Source organism: Trichosurus vulpecula, chromosome 4 (genome assembly GCF_011100635.1).
Source record: "Trichosurus vulpecula isolate mTriVul1 chromosome 4, mTriVul1.pri, whole genome shotgun sequence".
Taxonomy (NCBI): Eukaryota; Metazoa; Chordata; class Mammalia; order Diprotodontia; family Phalangeridae; genus Trichosurus; species Trichosurus vulpecula.
In genome coordinates, this window is record NC_050576.1 from 258,127,678 (window position 1) to 258,141,905 (window position 14,228).

A 14,228-nucleotide genomic window follows, 5' to 3' on the forward strand; every position below is an offset into this window, starting at 1 on the left:
TAAATAATGCTAAGAATTCCTGTTGAAAGTCAAATTAGTGTGTCCCACTAACTTCAAGTAGATATTTGATAACAATCATTATGAAAGACTTCTATGTTTACCATAAAAAAAGTTACCATAGGAAAATAAAGCAGGCACATCTTCAGTAAGACAGATAGAAATAAACATCACAATGTCAAGTGCTGTGGGTGACTAAGATCATGTTTATAATTGGCTAAAAATATCACCTTCTCCACTGAATTTTTTTTTCTCTATGATTGCTATTACTCCATCACAGATAGCTTTCACTGAAATGACATTTCAGTAACTGAGAAAGACAAAACAGCACAGGCATATATTTTTAAAGACTTCCAACTCAGTTCTTACGAACATTTTAATGTTATTTTCATACACCCACCTGAAGAGGTCTCCAAATTTACTTCTTAGATGGCTACATGACACATAGAGATCATAGAGGTAGGCTAAGATGCATCTTTCAGGGGAGGAACATTCTGATGGGTTGACCACATGCTTTACAACACCACACAATCTAGAAGAGTTGTAAAGGAGAAAGGGAAAAACATTTTAAAAATCGGATGGCTCAAATTGGTAATTTTATCAAAGAGTTTGACATATTGGGATGAAATATAAAAATTGTTTCCTAGTCTACTATTAGAAAGGCAAAGTATCAAGACATTAAACTCTGTAAAAAATAAATTTGAGGAGAAGTTAGGAAATTTCTGGAGCACCCTCAAATGAATGCATACTAAACAAGGTGAGGGTAATAGAATGGGTAAGCTCTAGCCACAACCAAGATTTGCAATTCCGGTTAGCTATGCAGGATGAGCTTTAAATTTCATATAAGTTCCTTGCAACTTTTACTTTCACTTAAAAGAGTGGTTGATCATTAAGCAATGTGCTGAATTCCCAAGAAGTTTTTGAAACTTCCTCCTTAATGTTTTTCAAAAATAGTGAATTGTTAGGAATACATCACATAACAACCAAAGAGCCCTCTCATCATTACAATTTATGGTGGTGACTGTCTATGACTTCTGTAGTTGTTTGAGACTAAGTGAAAAAAGTTGCTTTTCATTCATAGAAAAAGCCTACTGGAACATAAGACCTAAAAACTTGGTCGAACTTGCAATCGCAGCCTAGAATCCAACCAGCCTTATATTCTATCTCTAGCAAAGGCAATGTTGTGCTAGTAAAGTATGATCATTCTCATGACCTCACGCTGTTGGCTGCCTACTTGGATGAGAAGATGGAGGCCATCTGACATGAGCTCCCTTAGTTTTCTTTCATTCCTCATAATCTCTCACTAGCATTACTCATTCTTTCCTTCTTCTGCCTGGTCACAGAAGGAGTAGTATCTCCATTCTTCATTAATTCTACTACCTGAGCCCCAGATTCCATTCCATCCTGTCTTCTATAGGACCTTGTTTCAGTAATTATTCTCTCTCTTCTTCAATATATCTTTAGGCTTTTACTTGTTGTAGGCTCATTCCCATCCTCATCATTCTACTGAAATTTTATCTTTTGTTAGGAAGTAGGACATAACTTGCTTCAAATACAACTGTAAAGATTCTAAGTTAATTGGTAGGATAGAAATGGTTCCTCCCCAACTCCCCTAACAATCAGCCATATGAAACACTGGAGGGACCAAACAGGTATCCATTTCTTCTATTTTTCCTTTACTCCTCCTCACCACTGCCAACTAGAATTTCTCTTCCTCTTTATGGACTGGAAAAAATACACAATTACGTTTACTAAGGGAAATTTTTTTGACCTTAATCAATGACTCTGAAGTTGGGAAAAAGATTCACTACTCCCAGACCAACTCGTACCAAGGTCTGACTTTAAAACAACACAGAAAAGAAATGCAGGAATAAAGTCTCGGGAGCAAATAAATGCTTGTCCTTGGCCCCTCTTCATAAAATAATGAAGTCAATGTTAAGTGACTATTTTCTTTTCTTCTGTTTTTGGAACCAATGGTACTAAAATGTCTCAGTCTGGTACCCAATACTGGCTAACTTGAGTTTTGATAACTGAAACATATAAAAATGACATATAAAAATTCTTATATATCCGATATGTCCAATTAGGCAATTTTCAATTCTTCATGATAAATAGAGGGAGCAAGGTAGCCAAATAATAGCCTTTGGTACATTGACTACATCATTATCCTTGAAATCAGAGATCTTCTTTGATGGCACTATAGTTACTCTAAAAGTACTTCATGTGGGGAATACACTTTTCAGTTATCCTTGTCCACAAACCTGGAGGTTCTACTACTCAAAATATGGATGTCCTAGGGTTCTTGTGGGAAGGATTTTATAAGGCAACTGGTTGTTAGTACCTATAGGTTCTACTATTAAAAAATAACCACTAAATATGTTTTCCATGACTTCATATGCATAATGGGTATATGTCTTACCTTCTCAACATGGGGGGGAGAGTGAAGAGAGAGAGAAAATTTGGAACTAAAAATAAAAATTTAGACAAAAATTTAAAAAATAACACTATTGTGGGGAAAAGGAAAAAGAACACGTCTAAGTCAGATGATTTTAAAAAGAATAACAAAATTCTTCTGAAAAACTGGGAAAATTGACATGTTATTATTGTAGTAAGGACAATATAGTTGGTACCCTAACTCGAGTATTTAAAGGGCTCTTCAGCTGGGATATCTGTATATCTGTACCTGAAGCCCACACACATTACCCGTTAAGCTCTTTGCAAGGTCATCACCACTTTTCCCCACCATACTAAATAGAGACATGGCCTTTCAGGACTACAAACCCTTCAAACACTTGGGCAGTCTGGTCTGGATTCAGGATGAGGCAGGCATGGTAGCGCCTCAGCACAGCCACAATACACACGCACAAGCCTGTTGTGTAACTTCCTGCCAAGCTGGAGGACTTCAGGAGCAATTCTGCCTCGACCACACTCAATTCATTGAGCAGCTGAAACACAAGGGGACACATGCTGAAGCAGCATTTTTTAAAAAAGAAATAATCTATACCAATTACTCCTAATGCCCTTACCTCCTCTCCTGCCTTCCCAAAGGACTCACATACATATAGCAATCCCATGTCCCAAGATAAAAAAAGAAAGAAAGAAAAGACCTAAAGAATGGGGAGCAGAAAACAGGGAGACTACTTTGTTGTTGTTTCTAAAATCTTCTCTGTCAAGGTCTTTCTTTTGTCTAGACATTGTGTTGCATAACACCAGGAAGTATCTATGACTGAAATAGTAATTGAAACCTGAGAGTAACTTTGCAGGCCTGCCTTATATATTGAGATAATCACAATACTCTTTAGAATATAGATTTCACTTCCTCTTGAAACTTAATACTTTACTAGAAATTGCAAGGGAAACTGGACCACTCTCTAGAAGCATAAATTTTTAATAAGTGTTCTACAAACACATTGGGCTAATTTTAAATAATGGTTTTGTTTTAACCTAGAAAATGCTTTGTCACAAATCAGATAAAATACCATGTTCATTATTAAAAGAGAGCTATTTCTCAACTTAAAAAGATGAATCTGGAAATATTCTTGCGCTATCACATATAACTTTTTAAAAAGAAACAAGTGAAGGTATAGCTAATGAACAACCACTATATCTGTACTGCTGCAGTGGGAAAAGCACAGGGTTGGGAGTCCAAAGTCTTGGGATCAAGCCTAAGGCCTACCACTTGTTAGCTAACCCTGGAGAAAAATAATTTATCTTCCCAGAGTCTTATTTATTTCTTTTCAAAAATTGGGATAATAATAGCTGCTTTAATTATGTCATAAGGCTGAGATGGGGATAAAATAAGATTCCAATTCAAAAAACATTTGTTGAGTGTCAACTATTTGTAAGGAACTGTGCCAGAAGCTAAGAACAAACTCTTGACAAATATTAAGGTCTATTAAATGTTTATTTATTGGTTCTACTGGGGTTAGAGGACATGCAAATGTTTTTGAAACTATAAAGTACTTTATCAACTAAGGCAACTGAATGAAAAGCCCATTGTTAACCTTAAATCAGCACATAAAGGAGAGCTATTATGAGATTACGGTTAGAATAATAATGATATTAATAATACCAATATTATACCTATTAATTAATAATACCTATATTATATACCTATGTTATATAATACCTATATTATAATACCTAACATTTATATAGCACTTTAAGGTTTGCAAAACGCTTTAGAAATATTATCTCATTTTATCCTCAAAATGACCCTGAGAGATTTTACAAAAGAAGAAACTGAGGCAAGAATGGGGTCACACAGCTAGTAAGTGTCTGAGGCTGGTCCTTCTGAGTCTAGGACCAGTTCTCTACCCACTGTGCCACCTAGCTGACAATGAACAGAAGTCTCCTCTAAGTTTAGAAATTATCTAAGTTTAGGAGGCTTTTTTCTCTCCCAATCTAATATGAAAATCTATGGAAAATGGCTTGCAAGTTTTTGTTATTACTGTTATTGTTGTTATCATTAGACTGATTCCTTTGGTACCTGGATAGCAAAGTCAATAAGCCCATTGATGTTCAAGGCTGGCTCCATAAGATCAAAGATAAGTTGAATGTGGTGCGCCAAGGGAAGATGGTAGGATGTCCCTGAAGCAAAGCTGGTTATCTGTTCCAGTACATTGCTAGAGATCTGGTTAAAAGAAAAAGCTACTATTAGTTTTCATTGAAAAAAATGTATTCTGAATAACATGGAAGAAACGTGCATTCATATAGGACATTAATTAAGAGAACATAGCACTAGCAAACAGACCAAAATACTCTAAATTCAAACCCTACTTTGTTTTCAAAACTAATATCAAATTTCACTTGGTAGACCAAAACTGGGAGGAAGAAAGCTGATGTCTTTAAACAGCATGAGTTGGGTATCAAATGTCACACTGATGTAGGTCATTACGCAATTGATCTGGGATTTTATTTAGTTTGTGAATACCTATTACTCATTGGTTGCAATGGGATAACAGAATCTCACTACATGATTAGTTTAATTATCTTTTAAATGTTCCTACAGTATAATCAGAAGCTAAAGACTTTTCATGATGAAAACAATATGTAAGCATTCCTCCAAAGAAGGACATTTGAAAGAAATATAAATGAAAGTATGGACCATTGATTATACCAAGTTTCTACTAACATATATATATATATATATATATATAAAATCATAGTAAAGACTATATATCTTGTCTAAATAAATCTCAAAGTTGTCTAGCAGAACTAGAAAAGGCAAGTTGCCCCCAACAGATGTGTTGAGGTAGTAGAAACAGCATCAAATTGAACTCATTGGTAGGGAGTACCTGAGATGTGACTTGATGTTGGTCAAAATATGAGAGGAGTTGTAGTTTTGTGAATACGGTCTCCAGCGTCGGAAAGTTCTCTTGTTTGCTTTTTCTGGCTTTTTGTCCTTCATCCTCAACTTAATAAATAAAATAAAATAGCAGTTTGGTCATTTTGTATTTAATGAAAGCTGAAGAGCAGTACCAGACCAGACTTTCAATGTCTTTGAATATATCTATAAGCTACATTTGTAATGGTGCAATGTCTAATTTGTATTCTCCCTTGAAGATTTAACAATAGAAAAGAAACATCTATGCTTTATTGCTTTATGAGGAACAGCTGTGTATGAATCAGATCACATCAAAGTATAAATGATATAGAGACATGGGAGGAAAAAAACCCAAAATGGGAAGCATTCGCTACAGCAAGAGTTCTCAAACATTTTGCTCTCAGGACCTCTTTACACTACTAAAAACTACTGAGGAAAGACTTCTCCAAAGAGCTTTTTTCTTATTTATCATATTAGAAATGAAAACATATTAGTATTACAAAAATAGTTTTGACCTTGTATACCCACCAAAAGAGTCTTGGGGACCCCCAGGGGTTCCTAAAAACCACACTTTGAAAACCAGTGTTCTACAGTATGAGAAATTGGGGGAACACAATGAAAAGACAAAACTAAAAACATAAGTGGAAAACTAGATTGGACTTTTAAAGACTCTCCTAAAACATGGATTCTGTAATTAGAAATATTTGACAAATTTGAGACATTATCTAAGCCTCAGTTTGAATGAGGGATTGAACTAATAGGCTTTTTTAAGGTCTTTTCTAACTCCAAAGCTAGAATTCTATGACCATATATGGGGGTTTAATTTCATTAAGAATTTCATTCTAGAAATTCATTAACTTAAAAAAAATAGTAATAATATCAGATACTGGGAAAGAAGTTGGATAGAGTGAATCCTAAAATATATACATTTTCAATGGTCCAAGTAATGGCTTTATTTAGAAACATTAGTCCTTTTCCACTATAAGTCATGATAGGTGCCAGCACTAGGACCAATTGTTGTCTATTGCATAACTTACTGACTCCAGGGGTGGGAACCTATCACTTATGTGGCCCTCTAGGTCCTCATGTGCAGCTCTTTGACTGAACCCAAACTTCACAGAACAAATCCCCTCAATAAGAGGATTTGTTCTGTAAAACTTGGACTCAGTCAAAAGGTCGTACCCAAGGACCTAGAAGGCTGCAGGTTACCCACCCCTGGCTAGCGCTTCAGCAAAGCTGTATCAGGTGGGAAGAGATCAGTTTTAGAGCTGGAAGGAACCTATTTATCATCTCTGAGATCAGATATAAAATCCTCTGCTTTTCATTCAAAGCACTCTATAATATGGCCCTTACTACCTCTGCAGTCTTCTATACCTTCCTACTAATACTTGGTATTCAAAATGGGGACACTTCCTATGCCAGGAATAGTCTACTTCTTCACCTCCACCTCCTGGCTTTCCTGGCTACCTTCATGTTTCAGTTAAAACCCCACCTTTGATGAGACTTTCCTGATTCCTCCTTAACACTAGGGCCTTCCCTGTGAGATTAACCACAATGTATCTTGTACATATCTTGTTTGTACATCATTTTCATGGTATCTCCCTCATTAGACTGGGAGCTTTTTTATCTTTCTTGTCTTTTTGTATCCCTAGCACTTAGCACAATGCCTGGAACATGGTAAGTACTTAATAAATGCTTTATTGGCCACCCTCCCCAGAGTCAGACAGGCAGAAAGCATCAAACGTGTGATTTGAACCCAGGTTGTCTGAGCATCCTAAAGGCTGAATGTAGGTTAGGGAAAAGAATTCTTAAGGTCATAAAATATGTTCTTACATATGAATTTCTTTGAAAAAACCTTTTTTTACTAATATCTATCGCCTACATTTCCCCCTGTATCTCTTCTCCTTATCCCACCCAGACAGCCACCTGAAAAAATTCTGAAAAAGAAAAAAAGAGGAAAAATAATAAAAAAATTTGACAGACTTCTATTTCTCAAACTGCTTATTTTTATAATATGAAGTTGTAAACTGCTTATGGGCCTTGGCAAATGAATCTGTTTGGGTTTCATTAAATGTCTGAAATTCTCAAGTCAATATGGTCATAGTCAGGTGTCATTTAGTAAAAATTCTTGTACCCCCAAATGTAAGGGAAATATTTGCTTTCTCAATTTTTAAAGGATAAGGAAAGCAATTTAAAATGTTCTTTGGTAGCTTCTCACAGGTTCTGACAATGCTCAGTAGCAGATGAAAGCTACAGCTAACCTCATTTTCAGCCCTAATTAAACTAATTTCCTTTCTGTCCTGTGGAAGAGAAGGGGGCTGGGGAGAGAGAGTAAGGTTGATCAATCGGTTTATTAACAAAAATAAGTCTTCTCTCTAACTAGCCAAGTAACTTTGGCAAAATGATACTGGAATATTCTGATTTTTTTCACTTTTCACCTCAAATGAGCCAAGTTACCATAAAATTAGAAAATCCCAGAAAAATAGCTTCGTACATAGCTGTGAGAAAAGTTACAACATCCTCAGAGTTTCCTGATGCTTAGACTGATAATTTCGTACTCTACCAGATGGGCAAAAATGGATGCTCCTTCTCAAGACTTTGAGCAATTCTAAGGATGGAAAAATCAAAGGCCTAAGGATCTGGTCAGCCAGTGAGAAAGCTCAGAGACAGAAAGGGGAATAAGGAAAGACTCTTGGTGGGAAGAGAAGATGATGAACCAGCAAAGGAGGGCACTGGAAATTTTCCCAGAAGACATGAGGAACCCGGTTGGGTTTCTCAAAAGAAGTGTGACAACATTAGCTTTATGTGAAAGGAAGGTTAATCTAGCAGGAGTTTGAGGGGTAGGGTAGGCAGGATGGAGGGTACATAAGGAGGCCACGCAGGTGGTAGGATGGAAGACTGTAGTAGTAGAGGAAGCCTGATGGGAGAAGCTGTGAAGGTGGAGGGCATTGGCCAATGGGCTGGGAATGAACTCCCAATCCCAGTCTGCTAATGTTCAATGCTCAGGCCAAAGTTCACTGGGGTCGACTATTGTGTCAATAAGTTTAATGTGAAGGTAGATGTAGAACTTAGATTGGATTACATGTGTCTTGGTGGGGAAGGGAGGAGGAGAGGGAGGGAGAGAAAATTTGAAACTCAAAAACTTGTGGAACTGTTATAAATTAAAAATAAAAAATAAATTAAAAACAAAGTTCACTGGGGGTTGAGCAGCAAGGGGGAGGAAGGGTAGGGTGAGAAAAGAGAGAGAGAAGATTTAAAGGAAGAAGGGATGGAGAGGGGACGTATAGAGAAGGGGATGAGGGAGGCTTCCAAATACAAAGTCAAGACTGGGAAGAGCTCTGAAAAAGATGGAGAATAAGGGGGTGGGGGAGAAGTCCTGTGGCCAGCTCCATGCAAGCTTGTGAAGAGGAGGTTGGGAGCCATTGTCTCCTCAATGCAAGCTTGTAATAAGTAAGCATCACTACCCCACACCCCACCCCCCATCAGTTGATAAGCATTTTTTAAAATCAGCTTTCTCCCAGGCATTGTGCAGGATAATAGGAGACACAGACATACAAACAAACCAGTCCCCACCCTCAAGAAACTTACACTCACTATATAATTTTTAGGCGCATACCACCACTGTATATATTTTATCAATTATATGTTTATGTACAAATGTATACATAAATTGTGTAAATGTGTGTACACAATGCTATACTAGTAATTTATGTGCCTTATAAAACTTACATAAAGTACAAATTTGAAAAGGATGAGACAAAGATGAAGAGTCAGGATACCACTCTCTCCTGGTTCTACTTCATATATGACTGATCCTTCTCAGTCTTCTTTCCCAGGTCCTCATCCAGATTATACCCACTAATCCTAAGTGTCCCTCAGGGCTCTTCCTGGGCCCTCTTCTCTTCTCCTTCCATGATACTCCTCCTGGAGACCAGTCATGAGCTGCCATGGATTTAATTACCATCTTTATGCTGGTGATTCTCAAATCTACTTCTCCTGCCCTAACCTCTCTGCTGACTTCCAATCTCTCTTCTCCAACTGCCTTTCAGGCATATCGAACTGGATGTCTAGTAGACACCTTCAACTCAATATCTTCAAAATGGAACTCATCTTTCCCCCTAAATCCGCCCCCTCTTCCTACCTTTCCTATTATTGTGGAGGGCAACAGTAATGTCCTCCCAGTTGCTCTGGCTCAGAGTCTGAGACTCATTCTGGATTCCTCACTAACTCACTCCCCATATCGAATCTGTTGCTAACACCTGTTGATTCACCTCTGCAACAACTCTCAAATGTTCTCCTTTCTCTCTTTTAAAACTGCCATCAGTCTGGTGCAGGCCCTCAACACCTCACCCCTTGATTACTGTAATAGCCTGCTGGTGGGTCTGCTCGCCTCAAGCCTCTCCTCACTCCAATCCATCCTGCATTCATCCACTAAAGTGATTTTCCTTAAGCACATGTACAATCCTGTCACCCCTCTCCTCAGTAAACTCCATTGGCTCCTTACTGCCTCTAGGAGCAAATACAAAATGCTCTGTTAGGCATTCAAAGCCCTCCAAAACCTAATCCCCTCCTTCCTTTCCAGTCTTCTTACACCTTACTCCCCAATACATACTCTTCCGTCCAGTGACAATGGCCTCCTGGCTGTCCCCCACACAAGACACTCCATCTCTCAGTTCTCTGGCTGCCCCCCATGCTTAGAACATTTTCTCTCCTCATCTTGGTTTACTGGCTTCCCTGGCTTCCTTCAAGTCCCAACTAAGATCCCACCTTCAATAGGAAGCCTTCTCTAACCCCTCTTAATTCTAGTGCCTTCCCACTATTAATTATTTCCTATTTATTCTGTATATAGCTCATTTATACAAAATTGTTTGATATTTTCCCCATTAGACTGTGAACTCCTTAAGGGCAGAGACTGTCTTTTTGCCTCCTTTTATTTCCAGCACTTTGCTCAGTGCCTGGTAAATAGTACGTGTTTAATTAATGTCTTAATGACTGATGGTCATGAGGAGCCACTGGACTTTACTGAATAAGGAAGTGGTATAAGCAGATCTGTCCCTTAAGACCATCATTCTGGCAGCTGAGTGGAGAAGAGACTAGCGGCCAATCGGAAGGTTACTGAAGTAGTCTAGGCACAAAATCATGATGGTCAGGAAAAGGATGGTGGCTGTGTGAGTAGAAGAGGCCAGATGTAAAAGATGGGGCAAGTAGACCCAAGCACTAGTATATTTGGCAACTAATTGGACAATGTTTTTATGAGATGTTGCAGAGGGAGAAGTCACAAAATTTAGCAGTAGACTGGATATGCAGGGTAAGGGACAGTGAAGAGCTGGAGATGACAGAGAGGGTGGAACCTGGGTGAATGGAATGGGAGGTGCTCTGGACAGAGGAGGTCAGAAGGTGGGGGGTGGGGAGTTTGGTAATGAGGACACTGTAAAAAGAATGGCAATCTGGACCACGATTTATCCATTCTTGTTCCAAATATTCCTCCCAGAGGGGTGATGCAGCTCTGTAGACACCAGGTGATGGGGGAGAGAAAGAAGTGTATTTCAATATGTTAATATGTATATTAATATGGTATATCAAATCTCAGGTCAAGAGTGATTTGGGAGGAATCTCTGATGAACCGGTTCTGTTTTAAGCATAAGCATTATAACCTGGTGGAGAGGTTCTTAAAAAATTATCCTTTATGGATTGAAAATTGGGAAGGTCATTGGGTGTTCTAGAGATATTTTGAACTCCATTCCTCTGAGGCCCAATGTGTAGGATAAGTATTGTTTTCCTAGCATCTATATGCTCACTCTTTCACTGTCTTCTCAATGACATCACTGTCTGGGTTCTTATTTATAACCAAACCATATTTTAGCCATGAGTGCAGAAGAGAAATGAATAAGCCCTAAAATGCTACTAGCTCGTGAATGTTTGAATTTCATTGAGAAAACTCAAACTGGGAATTGTAGTCATGAGAAGGAAAATTATACTTGTGCTGAACCACACAGCCACCAGGGAACTAATACAATTCCCACCTAAACCAGAATTCCCAGCTGAACATGCAGAACATAGAGTTTGGCTTCCATGTAAAGACCTCTATTGAAAGGGGACCCCTGAACTCTTCAATCAGCTCATTCCCTCGTTCCACTTAGGAGGGCTCCATTTATAAGGAGATTTTTCCTTTAAATTGATTCTCTTCCACCCAACAGGTCTAAATTGACCTAAACTTTCACCCATTGCTAAATTCATATTAACAAGCAATTAATTACCTACCATGTGCTGGGCAGGATCTAGCCACTGGAGATAGAAAAGAAGATCCAACGCTCTTTGCCCTCAAGAAATTTATATTCTACTGGGGGCAGGTGGCAACATATAAAAAGATAAATAAATACATAAAAAGCTAATTTTTTTCAGGGTGTGGGCAAATTGCACTCACAGCTACTCTTGGCTCCATCCTTTGGAGATCAATTGTATCAAAATTAAATCTCTATGTGATGGTCCTTCAAAACCCAAGATAACTAGGTGGTGCATTGGGCCTGGCGTTAGGAAGACCTGAATTCAAATCTGGCCTCAGACCCTTCCTAGCTATGTGACCTTGGCTAAGTCACTTAATCTCTGCTTGATTCAGTTTCCTCAGCTGTGAAATGGGGGTAAAAATAGCACCTACTTCCCAGGGTTGTTGTGAGGATCAAACTAGATAGTAAGTGTAAAATGCTTAGCACAGTGCCTGGCACCTATTAAATGCTATATTAATTATTATTATTATTTATTATTATTGTTGTTGTTATAGTTATTTCCAAAATATGACTCTATCATCCACCCTATGGGTGTGCCTCCCTGTTTTGTGCCATTTGTACAGCTCCATTCACCTCCCTCACTCAGGACAAGCCCAACCGTGGATCTCTGGGGCACTAGAACCAATCAGAGAAACACGGAGTCACGGTATTCTTGCTCTGAAATACAATATCGGCATAATCACCCTGGTAGTTTAATAAGAAAGTAAAAAGTGTAACTAAAGCAGGTAGTCTTTAAAAACAAAGAAACCAGCACAAAAAGTCCCTTATTCTGAATTATACAAGGAAAGAAATCTTTACCAGAGGTCCTAGTAAAGGTCAAGGATTCCAGTGGCACCTGGAAATGTGTGGGCACAGATATATGTGTGAGTATACATATGCGTGCTTATACGTATACAGGTACACATATATACTCATACACCCACACACGCATTTACATATATATAATACACATATACACACATATATATATAACCCTAACCCAACCATATATGTGTATATGTGTGTATGCAGATACATACTCTCTCTATATATATGTATACACACACACACACACACACACACACACACACACACACGACTAAACTTTGTTAGAAAAACAAAGACAAAAACACCTGAAAATGGTCCTTTCCTGAATGTGGCCTTTCAAGATTCCCTGCAGGCCAAGGGCCACCTTTAAATGCTAAGGGTAGTGGAACTCAGCATATAATGTCAGATTTCTTTTTTCTGTGTTGACAGGTTTTTGCTGATTTCCTTTTTGCTTCTTCCACTTTTACTTCTATTTCTCTTTGCTTGTTTTAATTCTTTGCTATAAAAGAGAGCTCTCTAGAAGGAGAGGAGGAGGATACAGGGGAAACGTAGGCAATGTAAAAATAAAAAAAGCAATCAACGTCTATTTTTGAAAGGCACAATAGTTCTAGAGAAAACATCTCTACAGCTGTAATTCAGAATGTAAGCTCCCTGTGGGCAGGCAGGGGTAGTCTGGCGTGCTTGAGTTTGTATCCCTAGCACTTGGCCCAGAGTAAGTACTTATGAAGAGACACTTTACCTCTCTACCTTGACCTGCTCAGTTGATAGTAGCTTGGATGAAAATTGGCCAAGGCTGCATCCAGGACCCCATAGCACAGACTAAGGCCATCTTACCCCCACATTCCGGTGTGCTCTTCTTGTTCAGGATCTTCAGGATATCTCTGGTAATCTTCTTCAGCTGGTGTCTTGCCTCATCCCGCTCTTTCCCAACCCCATACAGCAGAATTGTCCGCTGGTTACATTCATGACTTGAAGATTCATCCTGTGAATGACAGCACGTGTTGGGAAACGGTTATATATGGGGTGGGAGTGGACCGAAGCCACAACACTGCATGCATTAAGGGCAGCAGCTCCAGGCTGTCATTATGGAAACCTGTGAAACTGCATTTCTCCCACCAATCCCTGCTCACACATGCCGGCCTCCATTTTCAACAGCCTTGTTGCTCTAGTCAAAAACTATCAGATGGGGGGCAGCTAGGTGGCATAGTGAGTAGCGCACTGGTCCTGGCATCAGGAGGACCTGAGTTCAAATCCACCCTCAGACACTTGACACACTTACTAGCTGTGTGACCTTGGGCAAGTCACTTAACCCCAATTGCCCTGCCTTCCCCCCTCCAAAAAAAAAACCATCAGATACACTGACTTTTTGGATCCAGGCATTTAATCATGTGTGCCCAGGTGTCCTGTAAAAGCTACTTTCTGATTATGGAAATTACATTTAGGTACAATATGGCATTATCTCCACATTAACTGATACTGCCCAGTATTAATTTCGTAAAGTAAATAGTAATTATGAGAACTCTTATTTTCCTTTGTAGGGCAATAACTAAGACTGCATTCTTAAATAAACACAAAACACCTTTATAACTAGCAATTCTGTCATCCAAGGCAGGCACCACCAAATGCACGCAAGACAAACAGTAAGAGAGGCACTATCACTGCTTTTTAAGGCAAATTCATTTGTGAAGTGGGAGAGACTTGTGGATACTCAAGAAATGGAGAGGTTCTGAAACAACTCCCTAAAAAAGGAGACCAGGACCCCTAGACACTAAGGCCACAGCCATGGAAGATTTATAAGAGAAGCAGAGCAAGGC

General features: G+C 38.8%; 1 protein-coding gene and 1 long non-coding RNA gene across 3 annotated transcripts in view; one reads left to right on the forward strand and one right to left on the reverse strand.

Annotated features, from left to right (window-relative positions):
* Positions 1-14,228, forward strand: part of P2RY12 (purinergic receptor P2Y12) — a 58,133-nt gene that overhangs the window by 29,706 nt on the left and 14,199 nt on the right. The gene's annotated exons all lie outside the window — the stretch shown is intronic.
* Positions 2,793-5,392, reverse strand: LOC118845351. The gene is made up of 3 exons (XR_005010114.1): positions 5,295-5,392; positions 4,487-4,630; positions 2,793-2,942 (listed from the first exon to the last, which is right to left on the reverse strand). It is a non-coding gene; the product is annotated as an uncharacterized LOC118845351 (long non-coding RNA).